The following is a 26,708-nucleotide window of genomic DNA, read 5'->3' as shown; positions in this document are numbered from 1 at the left end:
GACATTTTAATGATGTTGATTCTACCAATCCATGAACATGATATGTTCTTCCATCTGTTTACGTCTTCCTCTACCTCTTTTTTCAGTGTCCTGTAGTTTTCCATGTGCAGGTCTTTTACCTCCTTAGTTAAGTTTATTCCTAGGTATCTTAATTTTTTTGGTGCGATGGTAAATGGGATTGCTTTTTTAGTCTCTCTTTCTGTAAGTTCACTATTGATGTATAGAAATGCCATAGATTTCTGGAATGGAACTCCCATTTGACCCAGTGATCCAACTTCTAGGAATATATCCCAAGAAACTAGAAACACCAATCAGAAAGGATATATGCACTCCTATGTTCATAGCAGCACAATTCACCATAGCTAAGATTTAGAAACAGCCTAAGTGCCCATCAGCAGATGAGTGGATTAAAAAACAGTGGTACATCTACACCATGGAATACTATGCTGCGATAAAAAAGAAGGAATTCTTATCATTTGCAACAGCATGGATGGAACTGGATAGCATTATGCTAAGCGAAATAGGTCAGTCAGAGAAAGATAAATATCACATGATCTCACTCATTTATGGAATATAATGAACAACATAAACTGATAAACAAAAACAGATCCAGAGACAGAGAAGCATCGATCAGACTGTCAAACCTCAGAGGGAAGGTAGGGGAGGGTGGGGGTAAGGGGGAGAGATCAACCAAAGGACTTGTATGCATGCATATAAGCCTAGCCAATGGACACAGACAACAGGGGGGGTGAGGGCATGAGTGCGGGGGGTGGAGGGAAATGGGAGGATAAAGACACATATGTAATACCTTAATCAATAAAGAAAAAAAATATGTAAAAGAAAGAAAGAAAGAAACCTAGCTGGCTAAATAGGTCAAAAATATAAATTAATTAATAAATCTACCAGGGTAGAAAAGTACTGGATTCATCACCAGGAAGTTAAGGAACAGATTCACCAAAGGCTTTGGAAATGAAAGTCAAGGCTTTAATATAACCATTTGATGTTCTAAAGAGATAGGAAATATGAGAACTTGAAAATTGGGAAGACTGGAGAAACCAAGATGGCAGCATAGGTAAACACCTAAACTGCTGCCTTGCACAACAATATCAAAACTACAACTAAAAGACAAAATGGACACCATCCAGAACCACAGGAAAGCTGGCTGAGTGGAAATTCTACAACTAGAAGGAAAGAGGAAAGCACATTGAGACTCAGAGGAGTTGAAAAAGGCTGAGGAATAGAAACGCATGCGCGCAGAGAGGATGGGCAGCTGAGTGCACAGGCAGCTGAGTGCATGGGCGGCTGAGTGCATGGCTGGCTTTCTAAACCAGGAGAGAGACGGAAGCTCCTGACTGTGCTAAACTCCAGTCCTGGGCGAGACTCTGGACTGTCTGCACAGCCTTGTTGGGAACCAGACTTATTCAGGGGGAATCTGGACTGTCAGGAAAAGAGAAAGCACACTGAGACTCAGGGGAGCTGTGGAAGGCAGAGGTCCGGAGGCGTGCATGCGCAGACAGGACTGACTGCTGAGTGCACAGGCGGCTGAGTGCGCGGCTGGCTTTCTAAAGTGGGAGGGAGATGGAAGCTCCTGACTACGCTGAACTCCAGTTCTGGGTGAGTTTCTGGGAATCCAGACTCATTCAGGGAGAAACTGGACTGTCTGGCAGCGGGCAAAACTCGAGGGTGGCTTTCTCTCAGAGGTGCTTGCAGCGAATACCGAGAGACACTGAGATCCAAGGGCCTCATAGGGCAGGGCTGACGGGAAGCCAAGGCTGTCTGCTTCACCCTGAGACTCCGCCCCATCCAACTTGAGCACAGAGGCTTTTGCAATTTTGCAAATCTTGTCTCATAAGGGTGTCTCCAGCACAGAACTTCTCCCAGTGTAGACACAGCTGATCCTCACAGCCAATTGACCTGGAAGTCAATTCCTCCCAATGATACCAACAACAATCAAGACTTAACTACAACAAGGCTGTGCACACAGTCCACAAAGGGGTGCACCAAAAGTGTCCACCACAGGTAACTGGGGGAGGCTGAGCCACTGGGCCCTATAGGACACTACCACACAAAGCTACTCTACCAATCCAGGGAAGCAGCAAAAGTGCGCAGACAAAGAAACAGATGATAAATGGAAAAAATGGAGAAAAGCAAACGATTGGATATAGAGTTCAAAACCATGGTTATAAGGTTTTTCAAGAATTTCCTAGAAAAGGCCGATAAATTTAGTGAGACCCTCGAGGATATGAAAAAGGACCAACTAGAAATTAAACATACACTGACTGAAATAAAAAATATACAGAGACCTAACAGCAGACTAGAGCACCACAAGAATCAAGTCAAAGATTTGAAATACAAAGAAGCAAAAAACACTCAACCGGAAAAGCAAAAAGAAAAAAGAATCCAAAAATTTGAAGATAGTGTAAGGAGCCTCTGGGACAACCTCAAGCATACCAACATCCGAATTATGGGGGTGCCAGAAGAAGAGAGAGAGCAAGATACTGAAAACCTATTTGAAGAAATAATGACAGAAAACTTCCCCCACTTGGTGAAAGAAATAGACTTACAAGTCCAGGAAGCACAGAGAACCCCAAACAAAAGGAATCCAAAGAGGACCACACCAAGATACATCATAATTAAAATGCCAAGGGCAAAAGACAAAGAGAGAATATTAAAAGCTGCAAGAGAAAAACAGTTAGTTACCTACAAGGGAGCACCCATACGATTGTCAGCTGATTTCTCAACAGAAACGATGCAGGCCAGACAAGAGTGGCAAGAAATATTCAAAGTGATGAATAGCAAGATCCTACAACCAAGATTACTCTACCCAGCAAAGCTATCATTCAGAATTGAAGGTCAGATAAAGAGCTTCACAGATAAGAAAAAGCTAAAGGAGTTCATCACCGCCAAACCAGTATTATATGAAATGCTGAAAGGTATTCTTTAAGAAGAGGAAGAAGAAGAAAAAGGTAAAGATAAGAATTATGAACAACAAATACATGTCTATCAACAAGTGAATCTAAAACTCAAGTAAATAAAAAATCTAATGAAGAGAATAAACTGGTGAATATAATAGAATCAGGGGCATAGAAGGGGAGTGGACTGACAATTCTCAGTGGGAAAGGGGTATGGGGGGGTGCGGGAAGAGACTGGACAAAAATTGTACACCTATGGATGAGGACAGTGGTGGGGAGGTAAGGGCAGAGGGTGGGGTGGGAACCGGGTGGAGGGGAGCTATGGGGAAAAAAAGAGGAACAATTGTAATAATCTGAACAATAAAGATTTATTAAATTAAAAAAAATTAAAATTAAGTGCATTTAAAGGAGGAGAAAGTGGAGGAAATGGAGGACAAATATAAAATATATTCTTAAAAGAAAGAAAATTGGGAAGACTCCTTCTTTCTCAATATATGAGTAAATATAAGAAGTGATAATTAGCTATGAGTTAGATTTAAAAAGTAAAAAGTAAGAAAACTGAATTCAAAAATATTTGTTCTTATATGACATATGAATTCAAATATACCAATGAGATCAGTTTTGTAAGAAGAATTCATTTTATACACCTAATGGTAGAGAAGTTTCCTGATAGAAAAGCCTTTCTGTACCGCACAAATTATACCATATGGCAGTGGACAGCACATTCCATGTCTATTTTGCATTGTTCAACAGATGTCCCAAGCCCTTACATAACTGAGAAATACAGTTTAGATGTGATGAGGAAAGGATAAAAACAGTTCTAGCAACTTTAGAAGAAGTAACTATCTGAAACAAATGGGTGGACTCCAGTGCTTACTAGGATCTAGGTATTATGCTATATGAGTTAGAGTTATTACTCTAATCCTCCTGAAAAGCCTGCAAAGTGAATATCTTACTGTCATTTTATAGGTGAGAAATCTCAGAGAGGTTAAATAACCTTCCTAGACAAAACCAGGTAGATACTTCTTTTCCTCTATCTTGTCTTCCAAGAGAACTGAGAGAAATAGCTGTTTAATTAGCAGATGAACCAGAAAAGAACATTAGAAATTACTCTAAAACATAGGATTTATTGTGAATCTATGTCAACTGAATTAGCAACATGACTAAAATTAAACATTTGGAACTAACATAGTCTAGATTTTGAGACTGTTCTACTCGGTAACAATATGACAAACAGTCAACCATATATATTGAGTTTGGAAGGGCAGAGGTGCACCAGTAGAAATATTACTAGTATATAATATGTACCTTATAAAATCTTTGGAAGTGAAACCCCAAAAGGTTTTGATGACAGAGACGGGAAGTTACCTAAGCCTTAGGGAGCCTGGTGTAACAGAGGAAGCCTGGAATTTTAGTGATGCTATAGTTGCTGCTATTTTTCTCTGGAATACCTCAAAGTCCCCCCTCTTTTCACTTGTCCTTAAACTTCTACTGCACAGGTTTTTGCAAAGTGAAAAGGTTTTATTTTTGTTTGGCACAAAGCCAGGAAGGTATTCCTCAAGAAAATATATCATATAACAAAATCATGACTCTTCCCAGATCCTTCTGCTCTTCCTCTTTCTGAAAAGAGCAAGCTTCTCTGATATGGAACAATCCTTTCTCTGTAGTTTCTCCCTGGCTTTCCGCAAGTTGGGTCTTCTTTCCCAGATTCATTCACATTTTGAGGGATTCTTTCTTTAAAAAGTTCTCTAATCTTATACTCACTTTACTTAAAACCAAGCTAGAATGCTGGCTTCTTGAGGTTACCAAGATGAAGAATAAACTTATTTTTAATTTAATTGTGCTGCAAATAAGTTCACTTCTACTTCCAAGGAAGTTTATATATGGGATCAGATCAATTATTTCTGGAGATCTTGTCTCTACAACTATGTGTTCTAAGTAATTAGAATCGCCTAGACCAGTGGTCAATAAACTCATTAGTCAACAGAGCCTAATATCAACAGTACAACGACTGAAATTTCTTTTGAGAGCCAAATTTTTTAAACTTAAACTTCTTCTAATGCCACTTCTTCAAAATTGACTCGCCCAGGCCATGGTATTTTGTGGAAGAGCCACACTCAAGGGGCCTAAGAGCCACATGTGGCTCACAAGCCTCAGTTTGCCAACCACAGGCCTAGACAAAGCCAGACTGGTAATGCTTTTACTTTACCTTATCTTCTAAGAAAGCTGGGAGAAACAGATGCTGTGATTAGGAGGTAAACCAAAAAGGGAGATTAAAATGACTCGAAATTTATGGTTTATCATGAACATACCATGTCAGCAAGACTGGTGTCCAACTATAGTAGCCTCCACATTCAAAACTGGAAGAACTAATCCTCTTTCATTTACACTGGAAGGCTGAATTGGCAATATGACTATATATATAAACCAGCATCTTTTCTAACAATGTACAACTGAAGAAAGAAAGTGAAGAAAGAAGTTGGAACAGCAAGATAGGCTTTTCTCCCTACTTGACACTAGAGAGCTGCTGACTTCCTTGAACAAGGGCTGAGAAGTTTCCTATCTATATATATAAAACCCTAATATGCAAATAGACCAAACAGCGGAACAACCGAACAACCAGTCGCTGTGACATGCACTGACCACCAGGGGGCACACGTGGAACATGGGGGACATCAGCAGCAGGCAGCAGAGTGTAGAACATGGTGGGTGTTGGCCGTGGCAGGATGGTGGAGCAGGTGAGCAGGGGGCACCAGACCAAGGCAGGGCGCTGGTCGCTGTCATCAGGGTGAGCCTCTGGTGGTAACTGAAAATTCTATGCTCCCACATGCACCACGGTCCTGCCCGGCGCTCACACCTGCGGCCGGCACCAGTGCCAGCCCCGCTCACACCTGCTGCCAGTGCTGGAGCCACTGCTCGCACCCGCTGCTGACGCTGGGCCCAATCACTCAGTGCCATCAGCAGGTGTGAGTGGCTGCCGGCCCTGATTGCCCCTCAGGGCTTCTCCACCTCCCCCTGCTCCTGAGGGGCAATCAGGGCAGCAGCCACCACTCGGACCCGCTGACGGCGCTGGCCCCGCTCACACCACTGCTGGTGCCAGCCTCAATCACTCTACACTGTCAGCAGGTGCGAGTTGGGCCGGTGCCATCAGTGCATGGAAGCAGCGGCGGTGGGAGCGGGGCTGCTGGCAGACAGGGGACTGGGGGCTGCAACAGGAAGGGCTGGGAGGGGGTGCGGAGGATGGGCTGAGACCTGCTCCTGTGCCCACCGCAGCCTTGAGGCCCACAGTTCCTTTCAAGGTGCACAAATTCATGCACTGGGCCCCTACTATGCATATAACATTCATTGGACCACTTCTTTATTTGTTTACACAGTTTCAAGGCCTTCTGCTGGGCTATATGTAGTCTGGCTGAGCTCCAAAACAAAAGTTTTAAAATGTAAATTAAATACAAATGGCAAAAGCCATATATCTGAATAGTTACAAATGAAAGTCACAGAGACATTTTCATAAATAACCTTGTCATTAATCTTCTTTGAAAAGTTATTATGCAATAAGCAAGTTATAGAAGGCCAAACCATTTTATTCTCACAGCTAAATGAGGAGGAACAGCAAAACTTCCCCTAAAAGTTCTGAGCATTTATAGAGGGCTTTTGAACAACTCACACTGCTGGAGGCTAATTCCATCATGTCGTAATAAATGTAAGAAGTCCTCAAAAGGTTGATGGGTTTCTATATTCAGCAGGGCTGACTACATATTGTTGCTACTGGAATGGCTGAAGGCATTTCCCCAAACCTGAAGATCTGCATATATTATTGCCTGTTACCAGATAGCTGAGGGCATTTTAATCTACATATTATTGCCTCCTGCTGGCCAAACAGCTGAACAGCCAAAGGCAGTTCCCCCAGCCTGATAATGCCTACTGTATACTAAACCTTACCTTTGATATGTATATCTACTTTGCTATAGGGAAAAATGTGGGAATAAAAAGAGCCATAGGACTGGAAATAGAGAGAACTTAGCTACTACAGCTAAGCTTCCTCTGGCTCCCCCATGGATTACAAATTTATATTATATTTCTAGTCTCTTTATTCATTTACATGCAGTGCCTCCTCCAGATTCCTGAACCCTTTTAGATGCTGGAGAAAGACCCTGGCATCAAATCATTTATGTAAATTCAGGTTTGGGGGAATGCATTCGGCCATTCCAGTAGGCAATAATATGTATCTTCAGCCCTGCTGAAGCCTCAAGGTTCCATCAACCTTTTGATGAAACTTCTTGCATTTATGACCTGCTGGAATTAGCCTCCAGCATGTCACCCTTTTTGATTTTATAAATTTAACAAGAATGTATGTTTTAAGATTTTTAAATTCAATGGAAAGAATAGAGTTCTATCATGTCCCTTTAAATTGCTGCCAGGCATCAAAGGAATTAGTCTGCAGTAAATTTCTTTCTGGGCCAACAGTTCTTTGAGTCCTTTTTTCAAAGTCCAACAGTTTTTTATGTGTACATGCCAGCAATGATATTCCAGTTCTGGATGGTGGACAAATGGCAATGCAGGTCAGACCTTCTTTGGCTTGGTTCTGGGCAACCTGTAGCGATGCACAGCTGCTGACTGCTAGCATGGCAAGGCGTCTTCACCATCTCTACCTCTGGACTGTCAAGCAAGTTATAGAAGGCCAAACCATTTTATTCTCACAGCTAAATGAGGAGGAACAGCAAAACTTCCCCTAAAAGTTCTGAGCATTTATAGAGGGCTTTTGAACAACACACACACACATACACACACACACACACACACACACACACACACACACACACACACAAATAAGAGATGCTTATGTTTTCCATAAACTAAATAATGCATTGAGGTGAGAAGTAAGGTGCTTTAGTAAACCAAGCTCCCCAAGATTTGAATCCTAATCCAAGTTCTCTCAGTCAATGTCATTGCCTTGATATTGACAGTAGATAGAAAAATAGAGTTTCCTATCTTTATCTGTTTCTCATTCCCTTCTCTCTCTCTCTTTTTTTAAAATCTCATCTCCTTATTATCTCTTCTTCTTTTTATCTCCTCTCCTTTCCATACATATCATTAGGAAAAATGGTTTGGTATAGTGAGTTGGCATGGTTTAGAGTAAAATGTCCAAGAAAAAGTAAAAGTGCTATATCCCGATTAGCCCTACTTAACCACAATAATCTCTTCCTTGGCACCAACTATTTCATACTTTTAGAACTTGAATGTATATATGAATCCTAACAAAAAACAGAGCAGTTAGAAAGACACAATTTATAATGTTAAGCTAGAAGAGATGACCTGACTCTCTACTTCTCACTAACTGCATGACTTTGGGCCACTCATATATCTGTTCTGAGCTTCAGTTGCTTTATGTATAAAATGGAACTAAAAGTCTTAAACATCTCACACATAATGTATGTGAAATTGTTTTGTAAACCGTAAAGGGCTAGACAAGTGAAAGGGAATAGCATTCTCTTTTTCTCTCTGGCCTTTTCTCTAATTCTAAGTAGGCTAATAAAAAAAATCAAGACAATAAGCAAGACTTGTGTATCTCAATAATTTTTTAAAATTATAGTAAGAAAAGCCAACTGGAATAATATAACAAGAAAAGTTTCCCCTTGTCCTTTACTCTGGGAATTGAGAGCTTAAAGGCAAAAAAAATGAGAATTCAAAAGTGAAGGTTTCTTGATGTCCTCTGCTCTTTCTCTTAATTTTCTCTAGATTGATTTCCTTATATTGCACATTTCATGCACACTTTGCATCATAATGACTATTTTATGAGTTGATGATTCTTTTATGAGAAATGGTTTTCTGTGTAGTCAAGCAGAGAGAGAATTGTCTCAAGGTTCACTTACAAAAAAATCAATTGTGAATTGCTAAATGTATGGCTCACACAGAGAAGACTGAAACCTGTTTTTTTGTTTTGTTTTGTTTTGTTTTGTTTCAATGTATCATTAGGTATTAATGTCAGCATTTCTTTGCTTGTCAAGGCCAACTCATGACATTTCAACTCCAAGGGAATGAAATGACTCTAAAGACCCAGTAGTCTAATAATCTATAATTGAGGTCACTAGATTAAATAACTTTTTTGACACAAAGTTTTCTTTACGCTTTGGGGGGAAGGGACGCCACACTTCCACTCAATTAAGAGAAACATTTTCATCAGCACAGAAGTCTTTTTTATTTTTTCCCACTTATCATGCCATGAATTCATAGGGAATGGGTTCCAGCAGCTCAGGCTCCTTTCCATTGGTTCTCACAAAGTGTGCTTCCCTGGGTGGAGCAGGCTGACGCTTCAGTTGAACCCAGGTACCTTTCTCTTTGGCTTCCTTCTTTTTCCGATCATTTTCCTTCACACATTTCAGGAAGCTATCTCGGCTCTTAGATTGCTTAATATGCTCAATACGTACATTAATTCTCTTGGCAAGAATCTTGCCCATAACTTGCTTGTTCACAATAATGCCCACTGCATGCTGGGTGACATTATAGACTCTTCCAGTTTTGCCACAGTATCGTTGGTGGGCATTCCTTTTTGAACAGTGCCCATTCCCTTGATGTCCACAATATCACCTTTATTGTAGATTCACATGTATGTGGCCAAAGGAATAACTCCATGCTTTCTAAAAGGCCTAGAGAACGTATAGTGGGTGCCTCTCCTCTTTCCCTTTGTGTTAGTCATTTTGGTGAACTACTGGAAGGTGGCGGTTCTGGCTGAAAGGCTTGAATAACTTCCCTTAATTGGAGTTTAGCAAACATGTATGAACCTACTGCTACACACAGGCAGTATGCTAGGGGGAAGTGTGGAAAGACAAATATGAATGATAGATATAACTAGGCCTTAAGGACATAAAATTCCAGTAGGCAGAAGAAGGAAGGACATACAACATGTAAGGAGCATACAGGGGAACTTATGAAAACCAGAATTAAGGGCACTAAAGAGGGGGAGACACTTACTACTAGTGAGGGGCAAGAAAACCAAGCTTCTATTCCAAACCACTAAAGTTCCTTATCCTATATAATAAAAGGGTAATATGCAAATAGCCCAAATGGCAGAACTGAACAACCAATCAAAGCGTAATATGCTAATGATATGCTAAGGCTGCTCAACCGCTCGCTATGACATGCACTGACCACCAGGGGGCAGACAGTCGACCGGTCAACCAGTCGCTATGACATGCACTGACCACCAGGGGGAAGGTGCTCCGACTGGTAGGTTAGATTGCTGCTGGGGTCCGGCCGATTGGAACTGAGCGAGATGGGCCGGACACGCCCATCACAAAGTATATATATATATATGCTATATATATAGAAGATTAGTTAAGAACACTGAACACCATAAGTTTTAAGTCATTCCCCAAAGTATATTAATACAAGTACAATATTTAAAACAAAAAGGATGTTTTAAAATACAGAATGCTAAACATACACACACACACACACACACACACACACACACACACCAAATCAAGTTCCAAAGACAAAAAAAATCTACAGCATAGATCTCAATGGAGTTATGTCTTACACTAGAAATAAAATTATATTAATGACCAGAAGCAAAGAGGAGAGTTAAATGGATTTGACTTTTAGTAAAGATGTATTAATAATGAAGTTACCTGGGGACCTGACCTAGGATAGTTTTATTTAACATTTTTATGCATTATCTGAAACAGGGAATGCAGAGTGGAAACTTTATATTTGTGGAGTACAGAATCTCTTCTAGATTATAAGATGTCAAAGAAATGTGAAAAAACAACATAATATGATTTCATAAAACACTGTGAATAGAAAAAATTGTGGAGACTAAACTATTTGAATACAAGATAGTTTATAAAAACACAATATTGAAAAAAATAAAAACACAATATTGGTTTTAAATTAAAATAATAGCTATCAAATAATAATCATAGCTATTAGTAGTTATCAAGTATCATATACATCCCCTCAATCCTTAACAATCTTCACAATAGTTATTCTTCCTATTTTACAAACAAGCTAACTGAGGCTTGGAAAGTTTAAGTAATTTGCCCAATGCTACAATGATTATAATGAATGTGGCCTGTAAAACAAACAAACAAACCTGATACATGATTATTAAGCTTTGTTTCCTTGCAACTTTAAATATCTAAAATATTTTTAGGGCAACTAGTAGAAAACCAAATTTGGCAATAGGAATTTCATCCCTGTACTTGGTAGGTTGATTTCCATGATCTTAAGGCCACAACCATCAGCAGGAAGTTAGAGAATAGTTAAGTTTGGAGAAGGAATAGTGGTCTGTACCAGAAACTGAAAGTTGGAGAAGGAAAGTTGCTAAAAAAGCCTCTTTAGAATTGTATGGAAGGATGCCAAACTCAATGTTACTAGTAAATGTGAGTTGGTATTACAAATTATTTGTAAGGGAAATGAATGAATTCCTGAGAAATCTGTTCATGATAATGTATTTGTGAATAAAATCAACCAGCAGAGGGGGCTGCTAAAAGAATATACAGTAGAGGCTACTTAGTCACAGTTTATATTACAAAAGTCTGTTTCTAAGTCAATTGTTTAGAATGCAGAATTCATTTCACCAAGGGAACAATGTTCCAAATCTGGGATCAGCACTATGGCCCTCAAGCCAAATCCAGCCCAACACCTGTTTTTGTATGGCCCACAAACTAAGAATGGTTTTCACATTTTTAAAAGATTGGAAAAATTAAAAGTTGACTAATATTCTGCAACACATGAAAATTACTTGAGATTCAATTTTCAGTGTCCATAGATAAAGGTTTATTGGAATACAGCCACACTCATGGCCGCTTTCACATGTAACAGCAGAGTTAAGACAGAGACCATATGGCTCACAAAGCCTAAAACACCTGCACTCACACACTATGTGGCCCTCTACAGAAGAAATTTGCCAGTCTTCATTCTAATTAATTATTGCATTCCTGGGTTGGCTGGCAAAAAATGGTGTCATATAAAGAGGGAATATGCTAATTGACCGCCATGCCCTCACAAATGGCGGTGCCCACAGCCAATAGAGGGAATATGCTAATTGACTGACACGCCCTCACAAGATGGCAGCAGCCACAAGATGGCGGTGCCCAGTCCCCTCACCCCTGCCTCATCCATCCTTAGTCCCCCAGGCCCCCCAGCCCCACCTCATCCAGCCTCAGTCCCCCAATCCCCTCAGCCCCACCTCATCTAGCCTCAGTCCACCAGTTCCCTCAACCCCGCCTTACCCAGTCCCCACAGCATCTGGCCTCATCCAGCCTCAGTCCTCCAGTCTCCTCAGCCCCGCCTCATCTAGCTGGAGTGCCCCAATCTCCTCAGTCCTGCAGGGGAGGGCAGTTGGGGGCGATCAGGCTGGCAGGGGAGGGCAGTTGGGGACAATCATGCCGGCAGGGGAGCAGTTAGGCATCAATCAGTCTGGCAGGCAGAGTGGTTAGGGGCAATCAGGCAGGCAGGCAGGCGAGTGGTTAGGAGCCAGCAGTCCTGGATTGTGAGAGGAATGTCTGACTGCCTGTTTAGGCCCGATCCCCCCAAGGGGACCCAGATTGGAGAGGGTGCAGGCTGGGCTGATGGACACCCTGCCCCCCATGCACGAATTTCATGCACTGGGCCTCTACTTTCAAATATGGTTGTACTGTGGTGTTAATAGCATCCCCAAGTCTATGCCTGAAGCTTTTTGAGAACTCCAGTGGCATTCCAACTGTGGAAACAGTGAATATTAAAGCTTTCAAAGTCATAATTTTTTTACCTTTGCTTATTCTGTCCAGCCAATTTGGAATACCATTCCCCCAACAAAACAAAAATAAAAATAGTTAACCTTTATGAGCTAACAAAATTGAGCATTTTTAAAGTATTATACACTCATTGTTCTATTTAATTCTCACAACAACTAAGTGAAACAGTTGCTATTAATATGCCCATTTACAGATGGAAAAACTGAGACCAAAAGATATTAAAAACTTGTTCCAAATAACACTTCTAGTGGGTGCTAGAGCCAGGATATAAACCCTGGCAATCTAGAACAATCTTGGTTATTGTGCTATTATCCACTGACCACAAAGCTATATTTCTTTTTTCAACTTTTGAAAGCCCTTTCAACTTTTAAGACTTAATTCAAATGCCAGCTTCTTCATGAAGCCTTACTCCAAGATTCCCTAAGCCCATAAGTTCAAAATAATTACATTAATTACTTTATAAGTGTTCTGCATGTTTATAAAAACATTCAGTTCATTTTATTCTGTATTCTAATTGATATGCACCCCACTCCACCTCCATAGACACATATACAAAGAAAATGTAAATTTTAGGCTTATTGAGGGCAGGGAACATGCAATTCACTATATCATACATAACAGGTGCTTCATAAATGCTTTCTGATTGAGTGGATGAATGCAAAAGCAGCTAGCCTCTGATATGAAACAAAAAAATTCTAATGAAAATTCTTCAACTGGTAAAGATATTAAAATATTCTGATTATGAAAAGTGGGGAGCTTGGTTTCATTTGCTATTCAAAGTAAGTCATAATTAAGACATTCTTCTCTGACCCACAACCATCTAAAGCAAACTTTAAGTATAGCAAATTATGGACCTTAAAAAAGCTCTTTTCTTTATATTCACCTCACTTTGTGATTAAGAAAGTGTTCTTCCAGCCCCAGCCAGTTTGGCTCGGTGGATAGAGCATTGGCCGATGGACTAAAGAGTCCCAGGTTTGATTACAATCAAGGGCACATACCTGGGTTGTTGGTTTCCTGGCCCTGGTTGTGGTGTGTGCAGGAGGCAACCAATCAATGTGTCTCTCTCACATCAATGTTTCTCTCTGTCTCTCCCTCTGTCTTCCACTTTCTCTAAAAACCAATAGAAAAAATCCTTGGCTGAGTATTAACAAAAAAGGAAAAAATAAAGTGCTCTTCCAATCTTTTTTATTCACTGAATATTTTATTTAATAAAATCCTACGTAGAGGTTCAATTTGTAAAACAGATGAAGCTAAAATTCTTGTGATTGAAGCAGTAGAGGGTGGAGAAGTGGGAAAGTGAGGAATCTAATATCCTATTACCTCCAAATGACTCCTAGAAAATTACCACAGAACATGTAGGACACAGAGCACAATGTGGTTTTAGAAACCATCCTATATAATAATCCTATATAATAAAGAGGTAATATGCGAATTGACCATCACTCCAACACACAAGATGGCTGCCCTCATGTGGTCAAAGATGGCCACCCCCATGTGGACACAAGATGGCCAGCAGGGGAGAGCAGTTGGGGGGGACCCAGGCCTACAGGGGAGGGCAGTTGGGGACGGCCAGGCCTGCAGGGAAGGGCAGTTGAGGGGGACCAGGCCAGCAGGGAAGGGCAGTTAGGAGCAACCTGGCCTGCAGGGGAGGGCAGTTGGGGGGGACCCAGGCCTGCAGGGGAGGGCAGTTAGGGGTGACTGGGCCAGCAGAGGAGAGCAGTTGGGGGTGACCAGACCTGAAGGGGAGGGAAGTTGGGGGTGGGGGGGAATAGGCCTGCAGAGGAAGGCAGTTGGGAGGAACCAGGTCAGCAGGGGAGGGCAGTTAAGGGCAACCAGGCCTGTAGGGGAGGGCAGTTGGGGGCAACCAGGCTAGCAGAGGAGGGCAGTTAGGGGTGACCAAGCTGGCAGGGGAGGGCAGTTAGGGGCAATTGGGCTGGCAGGGGAGCAGTTAGGCGTCAATCAGGCTGGCAGGGAAGTGGTTAGTGGGTGATCAGGCTGGCAGGCAGAAGCGATTAGGGGTAATAAGGCAGGCAGGCAGGCAGGTGAACAGTTGGGATCCAGTAGTCCTGGATTGAGAAGGATGTCCGACTGCCTGTTTAGGCCCGATCCCACCAGACATCCCTCGAGGGGTCCCAAATTGGAGAGGGTGCAGGCTGGGCTGAGGGACACCCCCCCCCCAGTGTACGAATTCCATGCACCAGGCCTCCAGTATTGAAATAAATGTTAATGTAGTCATATATTTTCATCCATTATTATTTTATTACTTACTAGAGAATTAGTTATCCCTAGAATAAGACAAGTCCATGAACCAATCAACATTTGATATCTGCCTGTTGATATAATGTGAAGATATATATATTTTTTAATATATTTTTATTGATTTCGGAGAGGAAGAGATAGAAACCTCAGTGATGAGAGGGAATCATTGATTGGCTGCCTCCTGCATGTTGGACCGAGCCCGCAACCCAGGCATGTGCCCTTTACCAGAATTGAACCTGGGACCCTTCAGTCTGCAGGCCGATGCTCTATCCACTGAGCCAACCAGGCTAGGGCGAATATATTTTGATCAATATGAGGTCAAGAAAGAATCTCAAAGTGGGGTTCCCAGGCAAGCAGCATCAGCATCACCAAGGGACTTGTTAAAATGCAAATTCTCAGGCTCCACACCAGACCTCCTGAATCTGAAACTCTGGAGATGGGGCTCAGTGGTTTGTTTTAAAGAGCCCTCCAGGTGGTTCTGGTGCACACTGATGTTTGAGACCCACTGGACTACAGCATCTTCTGCACCAGAATTCTGCAATGGTGAGATCGGGAGCCCATGTCAGAGGGCACTACCCTAGGCACCAGGCCTGCATAAATATATGTGTGGTTTCAGAGGAGGAACCAAGATGGCGGCATAGGTGAATGCATGTACTTGCTGCCTCCCACAACCACATCAAAATTACAACTAAAATACAGAAAAACTATCATCCATAACTGTGGGAAAGCTAGCTGAGTGCAAGTACTACAACTAGAGAGGTAAAGAAGAAAGCACATTGAGACTGGTAGGAGGTGCGGAGGCACGGAACAAGATGGTCAGGCACCCAAGTGTGCCACTTTTTTAATCAGAAGGGAGATAGTCCCTTTGGAGGCCACTGGGAGGAGCAAGGAGTCCCAGCCCCACACCAGACCCCCAGCCCAGGGTTCCAGAGCTGGGGAAAGAAGTCCCTACGGGCAGTAAGAACTATGGACAGTAAAAACAAGTGCAGATTGGGGCTGAGTGAGAAATAGGCTGCTAGAGACCCCGCTGCTCCTCTTAAATGGCTGGCACTGCAAACTGAATTTATAAGTTCCCACTTGCTCTGAGCTCCAGTGCTGGGTAAGGCTCTGGGGGACCCAGACAGATACGGGGAGAAATTGGACTGTCTGGCATTGGGGCAGGAACACAGGGGTCAGCTTTCTTCCAGATGGAGGTGCTCGCAGCGGTCATTGTTCCTGTGCTGGGACCTCCCAGGTGCAGGGCTGACTAGCAGACATTTCTGTTCACTCCTCCCTGGAGATTCCAAGATCCTGCCCCACCCAATTTACAACCCCACCCAAGCTGTGCAAAACAGCTTTTACATATGAATGGCCTGTTCTTTCTCAGCCTAAAACCTGTCAAACAAGCTGCAGCTGGGTCAGGGAGCCCCAAAGCTATCAATAAAAGGCCCAAGGCCGGCACCAGCACCAGCCTGCCTTGCTTCACAACTGGGCCTCATCTGGGCACTTCCAAACCCCAAACAAAGAGGAGGAATCTGCAGATCTCTCTGTAGCTTCTGCTGGGTGGCCCCAGGCAGTGGCTGACTTTGCATCTCCTTGGCGATCCAAGAGCCAGTGTACCTAGTGGTCAGTGTCAGACCATACCAGATTACAACGCTTCACATCCATAAGAGACACACTCAAGGGGCATATTCAATGAGCACCAAAGCCCCACTGAAGCAAGTCCTGCCCCATAAGGGTGTCTCCTTCATAGCAGTTCTCCCACCATAGATGCAGCTGGTCCCCACAGCCAATTGGCCTGGAGGTCAATTCCTCCCAGTGATACCAACAGCAATCAAGGCTCAACTATAACAAGACTGTGCACACAGCCCACAAAGGGGTGCACCAAGAGTATCCACCTCAGGTGATTGGGGAGGCTGAGCCACTGGGCCCTGTAGGACACCTACTACACAAGGCCACTCTATCAACTCAAGGAGACTTAGCAGCTTCCCAATACATAGAAACAAACTCAGGGAAGCAGCCAAAATGCAGAGACAAAGAAACATGTCACAAATGAAAGAAATGGAAGAAAGCAAACTACTGGATATAGAGTTCAAAACTATAGTTATAAGGCTACTCAAGAATCTTCTAGAATCCTCTGAGAAACTTAATGAAACCTTCAAGGATCTTAGTGAGAATGCCAAAATAATGGAAAAGGACCAGTCAGAAATTAGGCATACACTGACTGAAATAAAGAATAATATACAGAGACTCAACAGTAGACTAGAGGATCCCAAGAATCAAGTCCTTGATATGAAATATGAGGAATCAAAAAACACCCAACCAGAAGAGCAAAAATAAAAAAAGAATCCAAAAATATGGAGATAGTGTAAGAAGCCTTTGGGTATAACTTCAAGCATACCAACATCCAAATTATGGCAATGCTAGAAGAAGAGAGAGAGCAAGACATTGAAAACCTATTTGAAGAAATAATGACAGAAAACTTCCCCTACCTGGTGAAAGAAATACATTTACAAGTCCAGGAAGTGCAGAGAACCCCAAACAAGAGGAATCCAAAGAGGACCACACCAAGACACATCATAATTAAAATGCCAAGGGCAAAAGACAAAGAGAGAATCTTAAAAGCAGCAAGAAAAAAAACAGTTACCTACAAGGGAGTACCCATATGAATGTCAGCTGATTTCTCAACAGAAACTATGCAGGCCAGAAGGGAGTGGCAAGAAATATTCAAAGTGATGAATAGCAAGAACCTACAACCAAGAATACTCTACCCAGCAAATCTATCATTTAGAATTGAAGGTCAGATAAAAGACCTTCACAGACAAGAAAAAGCTAAAGGAGTTCATCACCACCAAACCAGGATTACATGAAATGCTGAAGGGTATTCTTTAAGAAGAGGAAGAAGAAGAAAAAGGTAAAGATAAGAATTATGAGCAACAAAGTGACAACAAATATGTATCAATAAGTGAATCTAAAAATCAAATGAATAAAAAATCTGATGAACAGAATAAACTGGTGAATGGAATAGAATGAGGGGCATGGAAATGGAACAGACTGACGATTCTCAGAGGGAAGGGGATGTGGGGGGTGCAGGAAGAGATTAGACAAAGATCTTATATGCATGTATGCAGTACCTATGGGGTGGCAAGGGCCTGGGGTAGGGTGGGAACCAGGTGGTGGGAGCTATGTGGAGAAAAAAGAGGGACATCTGTAATAAGCTCAACAATGAAGATTAAAAAATACATTAAAAATATAAATATATACTAGAGGCCCGGTGCACGAAATTCGTGTACAAGGGAGGGGGGTGTCCCTCAGCCCAGCCTGCACCCTCTCCAACCTGGGACCCCAGAGCAGTTGGGGGGACCATGCCTGCAGTGGGAGACAGTTGTGGAGGGGGGGCTGGGGGGGGACTAGGCCTGCAGTGGAGGACAGTTGGGAGGGACCCAGCCTGCAGGGGAGAGCAGTTGGCAGGGACCAGGCCAGCAGGGGAGGGCAGTTGGGGGCGACCAGGCCAGCAGGGGAAGACAGTTAGGGGCGACTAGACTGGCAGGGGAGGGCAGTTAGGGGCAATCGGGCTGGCAGGGGAGTGGTTAAGGGGGTGATCAGGCTGGCAGGCAGAAGCGGTTAGGGGCAATCAGGAAGGCAGGCAGGCGAGCAGTTGGGAGCCAGCAGTCCTGGATTGTGAGAGGGATGTCTGACTGCCCGTTTAGGCCCGATCCAAGTAGGATAGGGCCTAAACGGGCAGTCGGACATCCCTTGAGGGGGTCCCAGATTGGAGAGGGTGCAGGCTGGGCTGAAGGACACCCCCCCCCCCCCGTGCACAAATTTTGTTCACTGGGCCTCTAATATAGTCAATAATATTGTAATATTATAATAGCTACATATGGTGTCAGATAAGTACTAGATTTATCTGGGTGATCACTTTGTAAGTTATATAATTATATAGTCATGGGTTTGTACACCTGAAACTAATATAATATTGTACATCACTGTAATCTAAAAATAAAAGATAATAAATAAATAAGAAATAAAGCTCCAGTTTATGTGCAAAATTTGGAAAAAAAGGTCAGAAAACACAATTTCACACCAGGCAGGCCAAATGAATTATAAACAGTTTATATTTGCCTATTAATGGTGCCATTTGAGCTGATTGACCAGACATTGACAGCAGTAAGGTGAGAACTATACTGTTCATGTATATTAAAATTTGACACAATATTTTGGTAACTATTGTGCAGTTATTTTAACAGTAGCCATCTTTCAATTTAAAATAATTTCTACTTATAACAGTGCTGTCCCATCACCACTCAGTAGTGAAACTCATGTTTACAACTATACTCAGGAAAATTAGATCTGATAAAATGCCATGAAGAATGCTAGCTGCCACCACAGTATGTCATGCTGCTAATTTAGGAAAGTGCAGTTTCTCCTGAGTTATTTCCATTACTAGAGACCTGGTGCACGAAATTCTTGCACAGGAGGGGAGAGGGCATGTCCCTCAGCATAGCCTGCACCCTCTCCAATCTGGGACCCCTTGAGGGATGTCCGACCACCCGGTGGGATCGGGCCTAAACGGGCAGTTGGACATCCCTCTCACAATCCAGGACTGCTGGCTCCAAACCACTTGCCTGCCTCTGCCTGATTGCCCCTAACTGCTTCTGCCTGCCAGCCTGATCACCCCTAACCACTCCCCTGCCAGCCTGATCAATGCCTAACTGCTCCCCGGCCAGCCCGATTGCCCCTAACTGCCCTCCCCTTCAGGCCTGGTCACCCCTAACTGCCCTCCCCTGCCAGTCTAGTCGCCCTAACTGTCCTCCCCTGCTGGCCTGGTCGCCCCCAACTGCCCTTCCCTGCTGGCCCAGTCACCCCTAACTGCCCTCCCTTGCTGGCCTGGTCCCTGCCAACTGCCCTCCCCTGCAGGCTGGATCCCTCCCAACTGTCCTCCACTGCAGGCCTAGTCCCCCCCCTCCACAACTGTCTCCCACTGCAGGCCTGGTCCCCCCCAACTGCTCTCCCCTGCAGGCCTGGGCCTCCCCAGCTGCCCTTCCCTGCAGTCCTGGTCCCCCCCCAAAACTGCCCTCCCCTGCTGACCTAGTCTCCCCCAACTGCCCTTCCCTGCTGGCCCAGTCACCCCTAACTGCCCTCCCTTGCTGGCCTGGTCCCTGCCAACTGCCCTCCCCTGCAGGCTGGATCCCTCCCAACTGTCCTCCACTGCAGGCCTAGTCCCCCCCCTCCACAACTGTCTCCCACTGCAGGCCTGGTCCCCCCCAACTGCTCTCCCCTGCAGGCCTGGGCCTCCCCAGCTGCCCTTCCCTGCAGTCCTGGTCCCCCCCCCCCAACTGCCCTCCCCTGCTGACCTAGTCTCCCCCAACTGCCCTCCTCTGCTGGCCCGGTCACTCCTAACTGCCCTCCCTGCTTGCCTCATCGCCCGCAACTGCCCTCCCCTGCAGGCCTAGGTCCCCCCCAACTGCCCTCCCTTGCTGGCCTGGTCTCCCCAACTGCCCTCCTCTGCTGGCCTGGTCACCCCTAACTGCCCACAATTGCCTTCCCCTGCTGGCCATCTTGTGGCAGCCATCTTGTGTCCACATGGGGGCAGCCATCTTTGACCACATGGGGGCGGCCATCTTGTGTCTTGGAGTGATGGTCAATTTGCATATTACTCTTTTATTAGATAGGATAGAGGCCTGGTGCACGGGTGGGGGCCAGCTGATTTGCCCTGAAGGGTGTCCCGGATCAGGGTGAGGGTTCCCTTGGGGTGTGGGGTGGCCTGGGCGAGGGGCCTGTGGTGGTTTGCAGGCCGGCCATGCCCCCTGGCGACCCAAGCAGAAGCCCTGAGATCTGGGGTTTATTTATCTTCTACAATTGAAACTTTGCAGCCTGGAGCGGAGCCAAGCCTTCTGCTTTTTTTTTTTTTTTTTTTTTTTTTTTTTAGCTATATATATATTTTTAAATAAATCTTTATTGCTCAGATTATTACAGGTGTTCCTCTTTTTTTCCCCCCATAGCTCCCCTCCACCTGATTCCCCACCCCACCCCATGCCCTTACCCCCCCGTCACTGTCTTCATCCATAGGTGTAAGATTTTTGTCCAATCTCTTTCCGCACCCCTCACACCCCCTTCCCCCTGAGAATTGTCAGTCCACTCCCTTTCTATGTCACTGATTCTATTATATTCACCAGTCCATTCTGTTCTTCAGATTTTTTATTCACTTGATTTTTAGATTCACTTGTTGGTAGGTATGTAGTTGATGTCATTTTGTTGTTCATAATTTTTATCTTTACCTTTTTCTTCTTCTTCCTCTTCTTAAAAAATACCCTTCAGCATTTCATGTAATCCTGGTTTGGTGGTGATGAACTCCTTTAGCTTTTTCTTGTCTGTGAAGCTCTTTATCTGACCTTCAACTCTGAATGATAGCTTTGCTGGGTAGAGTAATCTTGGTTGTAGGTTCTTGCTGTTCATCACTTTGAATATTTCTTGCCACTCCCTTCTGGCCTGCATAGTTTCTGCCGAGAAATCAGCTGACAGTCGTATGGGTGCTAGCCTTGTAGGTAACTAACCGTTTTTCTCTTGCTGCTTTCAAGATTCTTTGTCTTTTGCCCTTGGCATTTTAATTATGATGTGTCTTGGTGTGGTCCTCTTTGGATTCCTCTTGTACGCGCTTCCTGAACTTGTAAGTCTATTTCTTTCACCAGGTAGGGAAAGTATTCTGTCATTATTTCTTCTTCTGGCACCCCAAAAATTCAGATGTTGGTACGCTTAAAGTTGTCCCAGAGGCTCCTTACACTATCTTCATATTTTTGGATTCTTTTTTCTTTTTGTTCTTCTGGTTGGGTGTTTTTTGTTTCCTCATATTTCAGATCTTTGGTTTGATTCTTGGGGTACGTTGATCTACAGTTGAGTTTCTGTATATTCTTTATTTCAGACAGTGTATGCTTAATTTCTGACTGGTCCTTTTCCATTTTTTTTTTTTGGCATTCTCATTAAGGTCCTTGAAGGTCTCATCAAGTTTCTCATCAGTTTTTAGAAGATTCTTGAGTAACCTTATAAATGTGGTTCTGAACTCTATGTCGTCCAGTAGTTTGCTTTCCTCCACTTCTTTCATTCGTGACATGTTTCTTTGTCTCGGCATTTTGCTGCTTCCCTGTGTTGATGGAGTGGCTTTGTGTGGTAGGGGCCAGTAGCTCAGCCTCCCCAATCACCTGAGGTGGATGCTCTTGGTACACCCCTTTGTGGGCTGAGTGCAAAGTCTTGTTGTAGTTAAGCCTTGATTGCTGTTGGTACACTGGGAGGAATTGACCTCCAGGCCAATTGGCTGTGAGGACCCGCTGTGTCTATAATGGAAGAACTGCTGCGCTGGAGACATGCTTATGGTGCAGGACTTGTTTCAGTGGGGCTTTGGTGCTCACTGAGTCTGCCTCTTGAATGTGTCACTTATGGATGTGAGGAGTTGAAATCTGGTGTCTCACACTGACCACTAGGTACACTGGCTTCTGGATCTCCAATGGGGTGCAGGTCAGCTACTGTCTGAGGTCACCCATCTGGAGCTACAGCGAGAACTACAGTTTTCTCCTCTTTGCTTGGGGTTTGGAGGTTTTGGAGCTGTCTGACCTGGGCTGCAAGTTTGCTAGGTTAAGCTGCCATAGGGCAGGCCATTCATATGCTAAAGCTGCCGCTTGGAGCTTGGGTGGGTTTGTAGATTGTGTGGGGCGGGGTCTCAGGGCATCACTAGGCTAGGGCGTGGCAAACAGCGATGGCTGCCAGTAAGCTGGCTCTGCTTCTCCGACCACGTCTCCCCGTCCCATGCCCCAGCACAGTAAACAATTATTTCTGCATGCAGCCCTGCTAGCAAGCCTCACTCACTTTCCAACCCGATGGCAGACAGTCCAGCTTCTCCCCGTAGGAGTTTGGGTCCCCTGCATCTCCCCAGAAACTGGAGTTCGGAGTAATCGGAAGCTTGTCTCCCTTCGGGTTGAAAAAAAGCAGCGCTCCGAGTACTGTCGCCAGCCCGATTCCCGCGCCTCCGTACCTCAGCTTTTCAGCGCTTGTGCACCTCTCAATGCTGTTTTCTCTTTCCTTCTAGTTGTAGAACTTCCACTCAGCCAGTTTTCCCGTGGTTCTGGGTGATAGACGTTCTGTCTTTTAGTTGTAGTTTTGAAATTGTTGTGCGAGGCAGCAGTTTAGGTGTTTACCTACACCGCCATCTTGGATCCTCCAAGCCTTCTGCTTGCTCTGTGGCGGCAGCCATTTTTGGGGGGGATTTATGTATCTTCTATAATCGAAACTTTGTAGCCTTAAGCGGAGGCCTGGGCCGGCCAGGGTGTGCGGAAAGCTTGGCTTCCTCCATCTCCAGAGGCAACCCTAGTCTCCTGCTCTTTCCAGCTCCGTGGCTGCCGCCATTTCTGTTTGGATTTATGTATCTTCTATCACTGAAACTTTGTAGCCTTGAGTGGAGGCCTAGGCTGGCAAGGGCAGGCGGAAAGCTTGGCTTCCTCCATCGCCGGGGAAACTCAAGCCTCCCTCCTGCTCTCTGTGGCTGTAGCCATCTTGGTTGGGTTTATTTAAATATTTGCTCCTGATTGGCTGGTGGGCATGGCTGGTGGGTGTAGCGGAGTGATGGTTAATTTGCATATTACTCTTTTATTAGATAGGATGTTATGATAAAGTTAGGAAAACAAAATCATTATTGAAGTAAAAACTTTTCTATAATTACAAGGCTTCACATTTACTTCTATGAGAATGTATACCATTAATTATGTGATTTTAATACACAAAGACTTCAGGAAGCTATCCCTCTCATAATTTGTTATAAAAAATACAGTTTTGTGATGGACCATGCTACTTAAGCACAGCAAAACACATCTGCTCAAAGAAAGTGATATTTCTATTCTCACCAGCACATTCAGCAGAAACAGAAGGTTCAAATATTATACTGGCTAGTCTCTTGACTCTCTCCTGGAAAATATAAAGTGTAGGAGGGAGCTTTTGTTACCACCCAGCATTTTTTCTTCCTGTCTTGTGACATTCTCTGACTTTCAGTTGACAGCCTGTGTTATGTAAGAGATTGCGATGGTGGAAAGGTTAAGTGGCATTGACACAGGAGGACTTTAGCATGTGACCCTGTCAACAAATTTCAGTTTATCATATCACAGAACATTCTGCTGGACAAGAAAAAATTCTATGAGCATTTGCAATTTGCTATCAAACACATATTTTAGCATGTTTTCTTATTGAAAAGTATTCTTTAGAACTTGAAGCAGGTAGTAGAAACTATGAATGCTACTTTCATTATGAGTTTTTTAATTTTAAACTTTAAACTTAAAAGTTTGTCACAAAATGCAACAGAGAAGATAATGAGCAGAGAAAGAGAAAAGAGACAGGCAGATTCCTATGTATTACCTAGAAAGACACACAAGCACACTTGTTCTGCACACTTGATGCTCTCCTAGATGCCTATAGATGGTTTTTAGAAAAAGAACAATAGTGTGCACTTTGAATGCACATAATTACTTTTATTTTTAAAATAATCAAACAATAAATCTCTACATCCTTTATATTTAATATATAGAATCACAGACTATCAGAGCCACGTTGAAAGTCTTTAGAGAGTATCCAACCTAAAACCACCTATTTTACATGGAAGGAAAACTAAACTCCAGGGCAGGACAAGGATGTACATTTGTGATTTTAATACACTGAAGTTCAATGAATTGTCTTTAGACATCACTGCCATAAATAACCCATGTCCAAGTTATCTATTGCACACATCTGGAATGGGGCACAGCTGACTCAGAGCATGACATAAGATTCTTAATTATTAGCTAGCGTTAAAATTTCTAGTCATTTTAAACATTGGAAAACTCTGATTTATTACTGCTGGTAATGTTTTTATTAACTGAGAATGAATATCCACTTTCAGAACAATTTACATTTTCATATAATTATCGACTTTTTGGGCTGGAAGGATTCTTAAATTTCAATCCTCTTTCAAACTAACCTGATTCTATATATTATATTGGACTCTTCTCTATAACATCCATGCTCAGTGGTCACTTAGGTGTCTGTTTGCATGCATTCCATCTTTGAGAACTTTTGACTGTTAAAAGGATTTTCTTTAATTTTATCCAAACTTACATTCCTTTGATCTCTCTATCCACTACCCCTACCAAGGATAGTACATTTTGACAACACATAAAATGTATCTTATCTCTCTCTTCCATATGATCGCCTTTCAGAGCTAAGAGGATGGTGAACATATGGCTTCTCTTCTTCAAGCAAAGCAGCTCTGTTTCCTTTAGACATTACTCATATGACATGCCTTGGAGAAGGAAATCATAGTGGTAAAGGGCGTCACACTCTGAAGCAGGGGTCCTCAAACTACGGCCCGCGGGCCACATGCGGCCCGCCGAGGACATTTATCCAGCCCGCCAGGTGCCACTGCCTGTCCTGCTTAGCAGCCGACTCGTCCCGGGCCCGCAGTGCGCATAGGAATTTGTTCATAGTTTTTTTTTAAACTATAGTCCGACCCTCCAACTGTCTGAGGGAGAGTGAACTGGCCCCCTATTTAAAAAGTTTGAGGACCCCTACTTCAATCCCATAACCACAACCTGCTGACTGTGTTACATTTGGATACTGACTATCCTCTTTGTATCTCAGTTTCCCCCATTTATAAAAGAAAAATAGTAATGGTATTGATCCCATAGTATTGTTTCAAAGAATAAAGTAATTGTTGTGTGAAGCACTGGGGTAGATTGGGTGATTACTATTCCCAATCTTTCATATTCTCCCTGTATTAGAAGTATATGCATTCATGCTTTTTGCCATGTATGCAGAGTCACTATGGGTGGAGCATACTTCTCTATCACAGGGATGCTGGGTTTAGACAAATGACTTGCTTTGGCCAATGTATTGTTAGCAGAAGTGATATAATCAGAAACTTGAAACACGCTTGCATGGTTTGCTTGCTCTCTTATGCTATGATGATCTTCCATAAGAATATGCCCTCAGGGATTCACCAGTCCAAGGAAAATAAGAAAACACACAAAGAAGACATAAACCCAACCTGCATTCTGAATCCAAGCTTAGCCTGTCATAACCAAGTCTGGCAGAGCTACATATGATTCACAGACTTTTGAGGGGAAAGAAGTTTTCTGTTGAAAGCCATTGAAACTTTAAGGTTATCTGTTATAACACCAGTCAACTATTGTCACAATAATGCTGCATAACTACCCCAAACTCAGTGTACAACAATAGCATTTATTTCTAGTTCTCTTGCCAGGTTGACTGGAGTTCAGCTGATTTATGCTGGTCTTGGCTGTGATTCACTCCAAAAGCTGCAGATTGGGTCTGGGTATGCTCCAAATATGCCCTGTCCTTCCCAGACTAGAAACTATCCAAGACCTGTTCATTTTATGGTGAATAGAAAGTGTAAGAGGGCAAAGCCAACTAAAAAAAACTAAAAGAATAAAAGCAGTGCTTTTGCCTATCATATCAACTAGCTTACCACTGGTCAAAGAAAATAATGTACCCAAGTCTGAAGTCAATAGGAGGGGAAATAAACTCTGTGGACCTTGAATCCAAAGCAATCACACAGTCATGCTCCGCATTAATGGGGTGGAAAGTTTACTCTTCTAATGGATTTGGGGAGAGGGAGGAGTGAATATTTAACTAAATGATAATCTAATCTATATAGTTACACAGCAAAAACTAATACAAGCTCTTAACAGAATGTTTGGTACATAGAAACTGGTAAAAAAATTCTAGCTATCATAATTAAACATCATCACAATAACTCAGGTTCTTCTCTATTTTTGTTACTCTCCTA

The 26,708-nt window shown here is 43.3% G+C and overlaps 1 protein-coding gene and 1 pseudogene across 4 annotated transcripts in view; both read right to left on the bottom strand.

The window, feature by feature from the left end:
* The window catches only part of HPSE2 (heparanase 2 (inactive)), a gene marked incomplete at its 5' end in the record, with an annotated part of 566,398 nt that overhangs the window by 277,314 nt on the left and 262,376 nt on the right, over positions 1-26,708 (bottom strand). The window lies entirely within an intron of this gene.
* On the bottom strand, positions 9,123-9,606 carry LOC308234302 (large ribosomal subunit protein eL21-like; annotated as a pseudogene). The gene has a single exon. The product of its transcript is annotated as a large ribosomal subunit protein eL21-like (transcript).

The sequence above is a fragment of the Plecotus auritus genome (assembly GCF_963455305.1).
Source record: "Plecotus auritus genome assembly, chromosome: 9".
NCBI classification, from domain to species: domain Eukaryota; kingdom Metazoa; phylum Chordata; class Mammalia; order Chiroptera; family Vespertilionidae; genus Plecotus; species Plecotus auritus.
This window is presented reverse-complemented; position numbering and strand designations above follow the sequence as displayed.